General features: G+C 35.6%; 1 protein-coding gene across 17 annotated transcripts in view; it reads left to right on the plus strand.

Moving 5' to 3' along the window:
- Robo2 (roundabout guidance receptor 2) overlaps positions 1 to 14,744 on the plus strand; it is a 1,342,812-nt gene that overhangs the window by 847,397 nt on the left and 480,671 nt on the right. The gene's annotated exons all lie outside the window — the stretch shown is intronic.

Genomic DNA, 14,744 nt, shown 5'->3' on the forward strand with positions numbered 1-14,744 from the left:
TATATATATGGGAGTCATTATTAGTCATTAAAATTCGAAATGTTTTAAAAAGATAAACATTTTTGTTTTATTTAAGCAAATGATTACAGAATGCTTAGTGCATAGCAGGTTGAGCTCCAGGATAGGAATATATTATTAAATAAACCAGAAAAAAAAAGCCGTACGATTCTGAAGCTTCTGTCCTCACTGCCTCCCGAATCAATGCAGAAACTAGTAAAAATTTGTATAAATATGAGAAATGATTAATTTTCCTGCTAGTTTGTATATTCATGGATTTCTGTGAGAATGTGCATATATGCTTATATTGTACAAGCTTTTGAGTTATCATTATACCTTATGATTTGAATTTCATCAGTACATCCTTTTCTCATTTATTTTTCTTCACCATGGTTTTTAATTTTGTATTTCCCCAACCTCTAATAACTACTATACTAATCTTAACTTCTATAATCCCATGTCTACTTTTACATGTCTGTTGACTAGATGAAACTACAAATGTACACTGTATCTTTTGTTGAAAGATTGGGCCTTGCTCCCTGCCCGTGACCCCAACAGAGTTTTCTTTAGAGTTATGTTGGAATCATTTGAATTTTCTGTCTTTTCTTATTTTAGAGAAGGTTAACAAAGATGCTAAATACAAGTAGGCTCTTTTAGGCCTCAAGGTATTGAGTTATTACGAACCAGGTTTAACTTTCACCAGCAGGCTGTACTCTTGGAAATTACATAGGTGGACCCACTTGGAAGGAACATTCAAAATAGCTGCATTAGTGGTTAAAGACTCCTGAACAATAAAACATCAATGGTCAAAAGAGATTTAAAGGCTCATACTTTAGGACCTATTACAACTGCCAAGAACATAAGAAGAAATATAGCCTTCAGGGTTCATAAATATAGAAATGCTGTTCAGGGCTCTTGGCAGCACAGACTGTAATTTCTGCTACTCAGGAGGTGGAGGCAGGAGGGTTGTGATCTCAGGGACTTCCTTGGATGTGGAGAGAGAGTTCAAGACCAGTCTGAGTAACTTAGTGAGACCCTATCTCAAAAACTAAATAAACTAATTAAGTATCCACAAAAGAAGCTGGGATATAACTCAGTGGCAGGCCGCTTAGTTTGCAGGAGCCCTGTATTAATCAAGAAGAAACAAATAAGTAAATAAATATAAAATAAGTAGTTTGTTGATGAGATCTAAGTTTAATAAATAAAGAGTTAGAAAAAATAAATTACCTTTTTTTCCCCTGTAAAACACATTGGCATGCCTAGCAAAGCCATTAGTGCTCAGTTCAGTAATTTGAATGAATTTAGTATAGTTTCAATGCTTTTCATTATAATTCACTTGCTAGCCAAATCCATTAAGTGAGGTTCTTCATCACATTTGATAATTTAGTGAGGAAAATATTGAGTTATCGGAGAATAGTTATTACTACATTATGATAGATTATTTATAGAATTTTTTGTATTTTAATGTTTTATATAAAGAAAAACTTTGATAACCTTGTCATGAAAATAATGAGAAAGCCAGGCATGGTGGCACATGTCACTAATCCCAGGACTTGGGAAGCAGAGGCAGGAAGATCTCTGTGAGGTCAATACCAACCCATTCTATAGAGAATCGTCTTTCAAAACAACAAACAGAACAAAACCCAAAACAAAATGAAACCCCAAAATAATGAAGAGAGCATTACTAAATTACTAAATTACTAAGTTAATTCAGTTGAAATGAGCTCTTTTAAACACATTTAAATGGGATTATGAAATGCATGTTCTCAAGTACAATATGACAATATATTTCTATGGCTCAATCACATAGCTGTAAGAATTAAAATAACTATATTGTAATCTTGATCTACAAAATACCTCCCAGAATCCACTTATCAGAAGAAAAAAAAATTTGGTTTACATTTTCAGAAGTTATAGATCATTGTGGTGTGGAGGCTTGACAAAGAGGTTAGTTCCCTGTGGGAAGAGTGTGTCAGAATTCCTCACCACAACCAAACAATGAATCACAGAGTGCCATATCTAAGCCAAAGCAAAGTATACTTTCAAAGATCTGCCTCACTCAAGGCAGGCCACACCCTCAAGGTTCAAGGGCTTTCCCCAAATAATGCTATATTCTGGGAACCAAGTATTCAAATACATCAGCCTGTTACAGGGAATTTCAAATTCAAACCATAAGAATAAGTATGGCTTATTTAAAGTTGTGGTTTTTCTATTCAACTCTTGTGTATTGAATGATGGTGTTTAATCATGCTGTGATAGTGTCTGTCAGAAGATTTATTGAAGTTTTAATTTTACTGAGCCAGAAGACAGAGTACTTAAAGACGTTTTGTTGATTATTGGCTGATAAGCAACAAAAGGATCCTGCGTAGGGCTGTTGCCAATGTTCCTGCAATTCCCTCTGATTAATACGGTCTTTTTAAGTATAATGTGCCAATTTTATTCGATTCAAGTTTATCATCAAACTAAGTATAAGAGCTTCAGCATATGGAAAGCTATGATTATGATCATACCTAAAACAATTCACTAGCACCAAAGGGAAAACCCTCATTAAATAGCCACCCTTGAGTTATGCTTTATCAGTCCAAAGTACCTTTATAGCACCAAGGGAGCTGCATATCTGCAGAATCTGAAACTTTTAAATGGTACTAAGAGACCAATAGACATTTCCACTCAGTTGTTAAATCTCTTTTGACCTCTGACTCCAATTACAGGAAGCTTTTATTCCCTAGATTTTGAAAATGTTTTCTATATGTGGAGGAACTGGGAAAAGGAAGAATATGAAAAGATGTGCGATTCCAAAAAATTAAATAAGTTGCATAAATGAGATTTTATATGGTAATGTTATAAGTGAGTTAAATTCTCTATGTTAGAGTGTGCTAAATGAAAGGCTATGAAAATGTACCATGTTGATAAAGATAAGGAGATAAGAGATATATTTCTTTATGCATCTTTTAGAACACTATATATGATATAATAAAGAATGGGTACTTGCATATAACTTTTTCAAAACAATTTATATATTTTTTATTTCATGTGTATGAGTGTTTTCCCTGTGTGTAAGTGCACCCATGTCATAAGCCAGAAGAAGGCGTTGGATCCCTTAGAACTTGAGCTACAGGAGATTGTTAGCTGCTGTGTGGGTGGCCAGATATCTAACCTGGGTACTCTGCAAGAGCAGCCAGTGCTCTTATCCCTGATCCATAGGCATCTCTCTAACTCCTATGTATAACTTTTTTATTTTAATTTTTTAATTTATTATCTTTTTTTGTGTGTGTATGTATGTATTGCCTGCATGTAGGTAAGTGCACCCGTGTCATGCAATGCCCGCGGAGGACAGAAGAGGCTGTCGGATCCCCTGGAACTGGAGTTACAGACAGTTATTAGCTGTCATATGGGTGCTAGGAATTGAACCTGGGTCTTCTGCAAGAACCTCCAGTGTTCTTAACTGCTGAGCAGTCTCTCCAACCCCCTACACTATATATAACTTTTAACATCTTACCTCTTATCTTGTGATGTATAATGTATAGTAGTTATGCTATACAAATCAATTTTACATTTTGAGAGTACAAAGCCATGAAAATGAGAGTAGAAATGCAAAGAAGGGTCATGGAATAAAATTCCTTTTTCCTACTAGTAAGTTTTGAGGGGATAATGATGGAGCGGGGGAGAGAGAGAGAGAGAGAGAGAGAGAGAGAGAGAGAGAGGTGAGACAGAGAAAGAGACAATCATAAATGTGTAATTTTCAAGGTAACCATGCTATGAAGCCTAGGCTGTATTTCTAAGAATTGCATCATTCCATTGTTAAAATTATTGTGGCACTAACAATGAGCGTTGACTTATAGGAAAATCAGTTACCTCAATTAGGAACATTGAAACAACCAAGAAAAATATCAGTTTTGAATAGTTCAAACATTTGAATAAAAACACACATGTAGGATTCTACAACGAATTGCATGTATTTAATGATTTTTTTAAAAAAAATAAAAATCACAAAGAGCAGTTTACTACTCTGTGTCACTAAAAGTGGTAGGAGTAAATGTGTGTGCTACCACACCTAACTGCAATGTTATTCGTAACTAAGGAGAAAGTAAAACTGAAAACAGACCAGAGCTTTAAAATTTTTACTTCACAAAATTATGGATTATTATCACCCCTGTATCAGGCTTAGAAGTTTTATTTTAGACTCTCATTATTTACTTCCATATTAGTTTCTATTCATTTTCTATATTGTTTTGTCTTGTCATTTCATTGAAGTATATATTTCTCTTTGTTAGGGAAGGTTACTCTTTTTAATTCATATCTTAATGTACTTCTCTCTATGAATAAGAAAAGCCAAGAAGCTATAATATTTGCTAGTATAAAAATGAATTGTAGGAATAGTCTTTATTCTTACTAAATTAGTGAATAATGTACTATTCTTTAAAGAAACTTTAATATTTTTTTCTGAGTTGTTCCCAAGCAATGAAATTCAAGAGACTGAGATTAAATGATACTGCATGTATGATACCTTAGGAGATTTGAATTTCTTTATATTTATATTTTCTTTTCGGCTACTTGAGAAATAACAGTGGTGATAAAAAGTCATGTAACCTATGGCCTAATTCTCATTGCTATTGAGGGAAAGTCCTCTCCTAATTTACAGGAATTCTGAATTTACAAGACACTGAGTCTAAGTAAGTTCATGTTTAGAGCAGCCCTCTCAATGGCTGTTTGCCCATCTCTAAGTCACTTGTCAGTGAGTTAATGTGGACAGATTTGTATTCTACTCTATTATAGAGGCATAAGTTAAAAAGATCATGAATGAAATACAACCATTTATATTTATTTATCATTGCTTGCTGGTCCTTGTATCAACAGTCCTGTGATCTTGACAGAAACTACGGTAGAATTTCTCCCAAGAAATAACAGTTATATTTAACAAAACATTTTCAATGAACCTGGTACTCTAAATTCCAGGGAAAATTGGAAAAAGCTAAGATAACTTTGACTCCTGTCTGACTATCGAGGACTTTCCTTCTTGTCATATATTTAGAATTTCCCATTGTGATTCAGCCATTTTAACTTTTGTTATGATGTCTATTGGAAGGTGTGGTTTAATTCTTCAAACTAATGCTATAAGCAATTAGTTTCTCCCTCGTTTTTATTTGCTCTCTGCTTTCTTGTGCTGAAACACATCATAATCTATTGAACTTCTATGATCCATAGTGATTGTGATTCTAATTTGTAAAAATGCTATTAATTGCTTAACAATAATAGTAAAATATACCGTAGTTTCTGCTGCATATTCTTATTTTGCAAACTACGTATGATACAGCTTATGGAATTTCTTCTAAATAATAGTTTAGATGACATAACACTTTCAATACAATGAGAGAGTTGTAGAGTTCTTTTCCAATGAAAAATGCATGTAGGAGCTAGAGAGATGGCTCAGCGGTTAAGAGCACTGACTGCTCTAGCAGAGGACCCGGGTTCAATTCCCAGCATCCACATGGCGGCTATTCCAGGGGAATCTGACGCCCTCTTCTGACCTCCGTGGCATTGCACGACATGGGTGCATTCACATACATGCAGGCAATACACTCGTACACATAAAATAAAAATAATAAATAAAATATTTTAAAAAAAGAAAAATGCATGTAACAGAATCTTGGTGCATCTAGAGTTCCAAAAAAATACATATTCATACCAGGGAAACAGCAGAGGCTATATTTAACATAAGCTCCTGTCATTATATGAGTTAATAGATAAATGAAATATCCTGTCTAAAAGCTTTTAAATAAAATATGTAAACCTTGTATGAAGTTCCATCATAGTTTAAGTCAGCACTGTGACTAATAATAGAGATGAAAGATTTAGAATGATTGTGCCTGTGTTATGTTTTATGCTGTGACTTTAAGTGACCAAAAGCAGGCAATCACAATATGTAGTAAGAGGAACAAATATAGATTTAGTAGGACTAGGTCAACTGCAGGCATCCACACTTACATAGGAGAAAACATACAAGTAATATAAGATTATAATTGTCTAGCTATGAAAAAGGCAAAAAACATCACAACAAAACAACTCAACCTTGCCCTGCTTTGGAAAACACAAAGCCATTAGTACGTTACTATAATATGTGTGTCCTAGTTACTTTCTACTGCTGTGATTAAAAACACTGACCAAAACTAACTTGGGGGAAAAAGGGTTTATTTGACTGACACCTCACAGTCCATCATGAAGGGTTGCCAAGGGAGGAATTTAGGACAGGAACTTGGAACACAAATCATGGGAGTAGGCTTCTTACTGGCTTGCTCTTCTGGCCTGTGCTCAGCCCATTTTATTTTTTCTCATTTCAAATATTTTATTTGTTTTTCTTATTTTATGTTCATGAGTGTATTGCCTGCATGTATGTAAGTACACCTGCATCATATAATACCATGGGTTTTAGCCACCATGTGGGTGCTGGGAAGAGCAGCCAGTGCTCTTAACTGCTGACCCATCTCTCTAGCCCCTCAGCCTGCTTTCTTATACAACACAGGACCGCCGGCCTAGGGGTGGCACCGCTCACAATGAGCTGGACCCTCTCACATCACTCAGCAATCAAGAAAATGTTTTATTCCCCCCTTTTGGAATGGGAATATGTTCTTAGTTTCATTGTATGTTGGAAGTATGTAATTTGCCTTTTGATTTTAAAAGAGCTTGTAGTTAAAAGATTGCCTTGAGTCTCAGAAAAGATTTTGGACTTTGGACTTTGAAAAGTCCTGATAATGGTAAAGACTATTGGGACTTTTGAATGTGGACTAAACGCGTTTGCATTTTATATGGTTATTAGCCAATGGGAGCCAAGGAGTGGAATGTGGTGAATGAGAATGTCACCCATAGGGTTCAAGTAATTGGTATTTTGAACTCATTTTGTGGTGCTGTTTGGGGAGGGTTAGGGAACCATTATGAGATGTGGCCATGCTGGAGGAAGCACATCACTGCTGTCAGACTTTGAGTATTCCTAAGCTTCTCTGGATTTCCTGTCTCTCTCTGCTTCCTGTGCCTGCCTGAAGGCTTGATCTCTAGGCTTTCTACTCTGGTCACCTTTGCTGCCATGCCTCTCCTACCATTATGGACTCTTACCCCTGGAACTGTAAGCTCAAACTCTTCCTTCTGTTAAGTTCCCTTGATCATGATGTCTTACCATAGTTACAGAAAAGCAACTAATACAGCGAGTTAGTATGTATTTAAAACTGCTGTGGTGTTAGAATTCTTTACAAAAGCATATTTTATTATAGGTGATTTGATCAGGTGTAGTAGCCTATGTTGTTCTAATCTCTGAATTTATAGGAAAAATATGATTGTAGAGACTCATAGGAATAGCAATATAGAAAAATGTTAAAAGGTTTCATTCAAAATTTTCCTGAGAGTTAATCTGCTCAATCTCAACACTACAGAGTATAATCAAGCAGCTTCCCACTGCCTGATTTAAACAAAACAAACAGAAAAGAATTAGCTTGGGGTTGGGGATTTAGCTCAGTGGGTAAAGTGTTTGCTACACCAGTATGAGGACTGGAGTTCAGATCACCGCTACACAAGTACAAACCAGGCAGACATGGCAGCCACACCCTGTTTTATAGAGGCAAAGATGGGGACCATCAAAAGAAGCTGGCTAATTAGATTAGTCAGATTCAGTGATCAAGGAAGTTACCATATATCAATTTTGCACCTCTACATGTATGTCCACACACATGCACACACCTGTACACACAAACTTGTCCTTACACATATGCAAACATGCATACACATATGTATATACACTATACAAATATACAAATGCAAAAAGTTATAGTTCTTTAAATAATTTCCTGACATTGCATTATGTAGTACTAGACAAAAATATTCTAAAAACTGCTTCAAGGTGTTTTATTCTGTGATTATAGAGTTAAGTCACATAATGGATTGTCCTTGGAATAGTCCCTCAAACCAACACCTTCCCTGCCATGTATTAATAATAAACACTCTTGCCATTTTATGTCTGACAACTTAAGAGCTGACTTATGAAAATGTGATTTACTGCCTGAAGTTTGTTTATGAACCTTTGTAGAACACATAATGCAGCAATGTGAAGTCCGTTCCATTACTTAACAGTTACTAGCTAAAAATATCAATATTTCCTCACAGCACAAGAATTTTAGGAGAACACTGGTGTTGTTATCACTTTGTGCTGCCCAGGAAAGCTCTGCATTTGTTTAGGCAGCCAGAGTCTTCCGTGCTTAGGCTTGGAAAGACCTTTAGTCCCCACTGTTTCTCATGTTGGACAACAGCCGCAGTGGCAGCTGCCTCCCTCGTCGCTTTTCCTCCCCTTGTTTTGATAATTATGAACAAAGGTCAATCATTTCCCCATCAAGGAAAATTCTGACAACTCCACATGTCAGAGCCTAAGTTATAGATGACATGCCTGTCAACAACAACAACAAAAAGAATGTTCTGTACTTCTTCCTCAGACCAACTGGAAGTGGAAACCCTCCTGGACACCAGTGGCAGGAAGGGAACTGGTGAGGGTGGCTCTTGGCCCTTTCTTGGTCGGTGGCAGATACACAGTGCTCTACAGCTTGTGTGTGTGTATGTGTGTGTGTGTGTGTGTGTGTGTGTGTGTCATTGTAACTTCCATAAATGCACAATTACATTCCGCTTGTTAAACATGAACTGAGAGCTTCCTGACAGAGTGCAAATGCTTTTGTCAACAGCATGACCTTGGAGTGCCTTAACAGAAAGTCTTCACTTTTACTGTGGTATATAATTTTTTCTGAAAGCAGATTAGTTTTTCAGATGGTGATGAAATATTTTAGATCTGAGAATAGAATATAGATATTGCTCTTTAAATAAAATGTCTAACTAGATCCTGGGTAAACTAAACCCTTGCTGAGAACTCGGGATAGAGACACTCAGTTCATCATACAGAACACTGAAGAGGTCAGGAGAGAGCTACTTTATTCATATTGTGAAATTTGATACTAAATTTGTACTGATCAGAATATGTTAAATAATGACTGTATAGTATGCATGGGTCAGCATTCATAGAAATATGCATTACTGACCCCCTGGAAAACAGGACACTAAACAAATAGACAAAGTATATCTCAAACACTTGGCAGTAGAGTGCTTGTGTGTCACAGCTGGTTCTACTGGAGTTTCTGACTCTCGGTTGCAATGTTAACCACTTGTTCTTTCATTTGTCCTCCAAATCTCTGTGATCAAAGTGAACATAAATGTTAGTTTAACATGTAGCCCAGACTCCCAATTTGGTGTGCCTTTTTAACGTAACTAACATTTCTCTACAATTGTTTAATTTGCTATAAATAATTTAATTCATTGATAGTTTTCTATCACAAGAAAATTAAGCATTTTTTCTACCTCTTAGAATAATAAATCCTTTTGTATAATAAATTTTTATTTATTTATTTTTCCCTGTTTAAAATAAATACTGTATGAGTATTGAATAGTAAGATATGTACAGAGACGCTAGAATAATTTTATGTGGGATTTTCACTCTTTAGATCAAAAAAGACAGTCATTTTAAAGTAAATTATGAGCCAGTATGATAATTCAGGATTAAGTAGAAAAATGTTTGCAACTTTTTGCTGAAATTAACTAAATTAATCTGTAATATTATTCCAGATGCATAAGGATTAAAGTCTGAATAGAAAGTAATAAACTGCACATATTTAACTGTGTTGCAACCAGCCAAGCTCATCATAATAAGTTCCTAATAGGTGCGCTTGTTTTATAGTCAGTCATTATCCACAGACATACATGTTTTCGGACAAACAACCCACTGTTGATGATGCTCTTGGAGATGACTGCTGTATTGGATTTCTCATCTTGTCCATCGCCCACCCTATCAAGTGTCCTCTAGTTATTCATTTTTCATGATTCCTAAAAGAAGGGAGTCAAAGGCTGGCAAACACACAGGTGTTTTGTCGCTTTTTAAAATCCCCATCTCCGTTATTCATTATGTTAATGGTACTTTGTGATGTGCTGTTTGTGGATTTATGACCCATTCTTGATAAGTGTGAATCTGGACTGCATGTGCATCTTTGATAAGGTTCTAATTGGATAGCAGTGACCTTTCTGGGTGTAATTCAGAGAGGAAGATTAAAAAGCAGTCCAGGAAGTGACAGGCTTGGGACAATAATGTATGAATTGGGTTCTGATGGCAGGCAAGAGATGTAAGCAATGATAAATTAGAGGCAGACCAAACAGGCTCCTGGAATGATTTTTCATTTTTGCTGATCTTTAGGTAAAAATCTATTGTACGAATTGTGCTAATACCTTATCCCCATGCCTGAATATCAGACTCCTTGTTTACTTATGGTACAAGCTGGCAAATTATTCATTGAGTATAGTCTCAAAGTGACTGAAGAGTGCATGCTTATTTCCAAGTGCAGGTTCCGATAGCACACGTGTGCAGGAGAATAAACTCAACATCAAGAAAGTGAAAGTGTCTGGAAAAGAATTACAAAAATCTGGAGAGCTCCCTCTCTACTTCACTTCTGTCTTCCCTGCATTATTTATACAGAAAGTCCATTAGGAATTCCACGTTCTTATATACATTCAGCGTCTTAGAACACACATGTCTAATTCTAGACACTTCAAGATGAATTTTCAGAAAGAATCAACTTATTTACTGAATATATGATAAAGTCATAAATTCTTGCTATATGTTCTAGATCACCTGTATAGTGGGAACACACTCGTATAAATAAGTATACTTAATTATATTTTTACAGAACAAGAAAAAAACTCACATGAAAACAGACATATCAGGTCAGAGAAAGGTCTTTGTTTTCCTGTCAAGTTTTGTTTTTCTGGGGAGAACTAAATATGTGATAACCTAGTCCTAAGGACCTCTGCTGTCTTTGCTATTGAAGCCTGATGCTTATAACCTTGGAATACAAAATAAATGCTCAAATAGCAGCTATGTCCTTCTTGGATCAAGTTCACAGGGGGTTAGTGCAAAGCAGATTCCATCCCTTCCTTTTCACCTGTGGGTGTGGTCTAAGTGCACATTGCCTACCATTCTGCACATGCATTTCAAGAGAACGAAATGGAGCATGGACCATGCCATAAAAGGAAAGGAAAGCAAACTATTTGTTCTGAGAGACTGAAGTCAGACACATTAGGCACCTGGACATAAAGAACTGAGCTCTGGTCTCACCCTAACATAGGGCCATGTTGCAGTTAACACTATTTTTACAACATTCTCCACATGTTCCGTCATTGTACACAGTAGAAAAGAGAATAAGACCAGCAAAAAGAAGTGACTTAAGTAGAGTTTCCACAAACTGGAACCCAGAAACCTACTTCATCTGGACAATGTTTTAACACATGCACATGAGCCACAAACAGAAGCAAACTTCTAGCTGTGTTGCTTTTTAACCATTTTGCAACTCGCTTAACCAATGCCATTTTTTAACAATTTTATCGTGATTGAGTTCCCATGCCATATAATTCATCCATTTAAAGTGTCAGACATCACTTTGTGTGTGATACTTTCTACCCATTATAAAATTGGCACAGCATACTGCCTCTTGCCTCTGCTGTATTTAATATTACTGGAATGAAGAACTGTATGAATTTAACCTAAATAAAGAAAATAAGAAATCAAGAGTATTTCCCCTGTTTGAAACCAATAGCGCCAATTCTGTAAATTCTGTATATTTAATTAGTCTTTCGCTAACATTAATGACTTTCTGCCATTTTTTAATAGCGATTAGTCGGTGTCCTCCTGTGACAGGCACATTTAGATTCTTCCTAGTGTCATCTATCTGCTCTTCTTTCTAAATACCTGATATTCAGTTCCATCCTGTAAACTACAGATAAGAAGTTTACTTTTTCTATGACACATTGGTTGTTGAATGATGTTGTCTATCATTTACAAAGAGAAGACATTCAATGTTTGACTACCAGTGACATACATAAGCTTATTCAATCTTGTTTATGTACAAGTATGTCTCCTTTCATAATCTTTGTCAGAAAAGTTTTTTCTCTGCAGAGATAAGTCCCTTAATCTCATATTTGCATTGATGTTTAATTCTGGACTGTGGTTGTTCATAATTGTTAAAATATTTTGTCTTACTTTTTCTTTCCATCATAAATATAACCCAAGGTGATACTGAAATAATAATTCCTTCCTCAACCCCTCCTTTCTCACATATCCTTCTCAAGGTCTCCTTTGTCACCTGCAAAATCTGATGGACAGATGTTGTAGTCTATTTTGTTGATGAACCTCTTGACTTCATGAACTTTAGATTTCTTGAGAACTTATTGCATATACGATTTACCCAGTGAACAGAATTCTTCCTACTAAACTTACAGTATTCTTATGTATGTAAACTATATACATATATAGTTATATATATATATATGGGGAAAGGTGTAAAGAAGTTTCATTTCATCAATTTCAAGATAAAGTGTTGGGGAATAAATTTAGATGTTTCATTCTTAGTCTTCACATGTCAGAAATCATTAATAATTTTCTCACCTTGCTAGGTAGAGCTCATACTGATGAAATGGAGACTAGCTCCATCTCTGATCATCTCTTTGTTTTATTTTAATTGGTCAAAATGTAAAAGTAAGGTTCATGATAGGAAGCTGTCAGTGGCCTTGGTAAAAATATCTTTTACTGTTTACATTAAAATATTAATATTGTATTGAATGAAGGTGTTTAGGTTTAAACTGATTATTAAAACAGGAAGTTGCTTTAGTTGTTCCTCATAGCAGAGAGGTAAAGCGTGCTGTACCCCAGCCAGTTGTATGCAGCTGCATGGACCATGCAGAGACCACGTATTCTAATATGGTGAGACTTATTCAAGGAAGATTTAAGTACAAGTGATTCAAAATCTCTTAAAAAGCCACTAAAATAATAATTTGTGTACTGATTCCAGAGAATTGTCTAAAGTTGGGTTTAATGACATATAGTAGAATATACTTTGGATATTGAGACGATAGGCCTGGGGTTTGGGCCAGTCAAATCTATATTGCAAGACCCTATCAATTAGGCATGGGTATTTTTGAAAATTGAGAATTTTGGCTCTAACAATTATGGCTAATTATTACTTATGTTTACATTTAAAGATTTGATTTCTCATACCTTATTTCTGAATACTTATATTCTCATATATTGATATGCTTATTTTTCATGAGACATAAAAACTCCAATAGCTGTATAAAGTTAAGGAGGGCATTATTTTTAAATATTAACAAAATATTTCTTAACACATTTCATGATATTACCACAATAACCTAAAAATTGGCTGAACTATGCCATGATGGATTTTAAAAAATTAAACATACTAAGAGATCACTGTTTGGGGCCTTAAATGTCATTTCAGTCTTTCATACAGAACAAGTGAAAGAGATAATTGATGGAGGGATATGAAATAAATATGGCATAAACACATTAGTTTAGGTATTGATATAAAGGATCAATTCTATTTTCAGAGTAAACACTAGGATACAGTTCTTTCATTCTAATTGGCACTTTCTGATGGCTTAAAATAATTTAAAAACCTCATTGCACACATTCATTTCTGTATACAGATATGATTGATATTTGTTCAATGACTATCAGGAGGAAGATGGGGCAGTGGATAAGAACTTAGTGTTGTTAAATGTTTAGGCATTACTCTCAAGAAATTATCTGCAGAAAGTGATGATTAGGAAGCACAGTTGCAGGATGAGAAGGTAGCTCATTGGGTAAAGTGATTGCCATACACATGGGGACCTAAGTTTGATCTCAACCACCTATAAAATCTAGAGGTGGTACACATCTCTAACCAGTCTTGGGAAACAGAGACAGGCAAATCTCTGTGAATTTCAGGCCTGGGGACTCTGTTTAGCCAGCCTAGGCAAATTGGTGAACTACAGATTCAATAGAAGGGTTTTTTCCTCAAAAATAAAATGGAAGTCAAGTATGATAGTTTAAATACATAATCCTAGACTTTAGGAGGGGGAGACAGACAGATCTCTGTTAGTTTCAGGCCAGCCAGGGCTACATGGTGAGAATCTACCTCAATAAAAAACAAAAACAAACAAGCAGTCAACCAATGAAAAGCACTGATAAATAGAAAATACATTGATAATAATAAAATAAAATGATAAAATAAAGTGAGAATCTATTGAGGAAGACACTTATTTCAATATCTGGCCTCCACATGGATACCTACAAGCTAAAATGAATTCACGTCCACATCCACAAATGTATACCCAAACATATACATAGAACACATGCACACAAATAAAATAAGAACGTATACAAACGCACACACACAGACACACACAAATAAAATAAGTAAGAAATCACTGTGTAAGTCTTTTAAAAAGTTCATTCATACAATTTAAATGTTATAGGAAAGAAGACATTAGCAAATGTACAGGCTGAAGCCTCCCAGCCTGCTGTCCTGTCAGGAAGCCAGAAAATCAAAGAGCCACCTACTGACCCTCTCTATTGTCTGGGCTTGTCCTCTTCTATCAGCAGCACGTCACAATCAGCAAGATACACATGTACCTCCTGCCTGCTCAGGGTTTGGCAGCCTGATCCCTGCACCTGTTTGCTTATACATGAGCTGTGCATGTTTGAATTTAAATAGATCCAGGGGGTGGAGCAAGGGGGAATGGCAATTCCTCTGTCAGAAGCAGTTCCTTTCTGCATGCAGAAGAGCCAAACCAGCTCTGAGGAAAATTGGGAGGCATAACCATACAGCAATAGTTGATAAAAG

The sequence above is a fragment of the Nannospalax galili genome, unplaced genomic scaffold, assembly GCF_000622305.1.
Source record: "Nannospalax galili isolate Female #2095 unplaced genomic scaffold, S.galili_v1.0 scaffold439, whole genome shotgun sequence".
NCBI lineage: Eukaryota > Metazoa > Chordata > Mammalia > Rodentia > Spalacidae > Nannospalax > Nannospalax galili.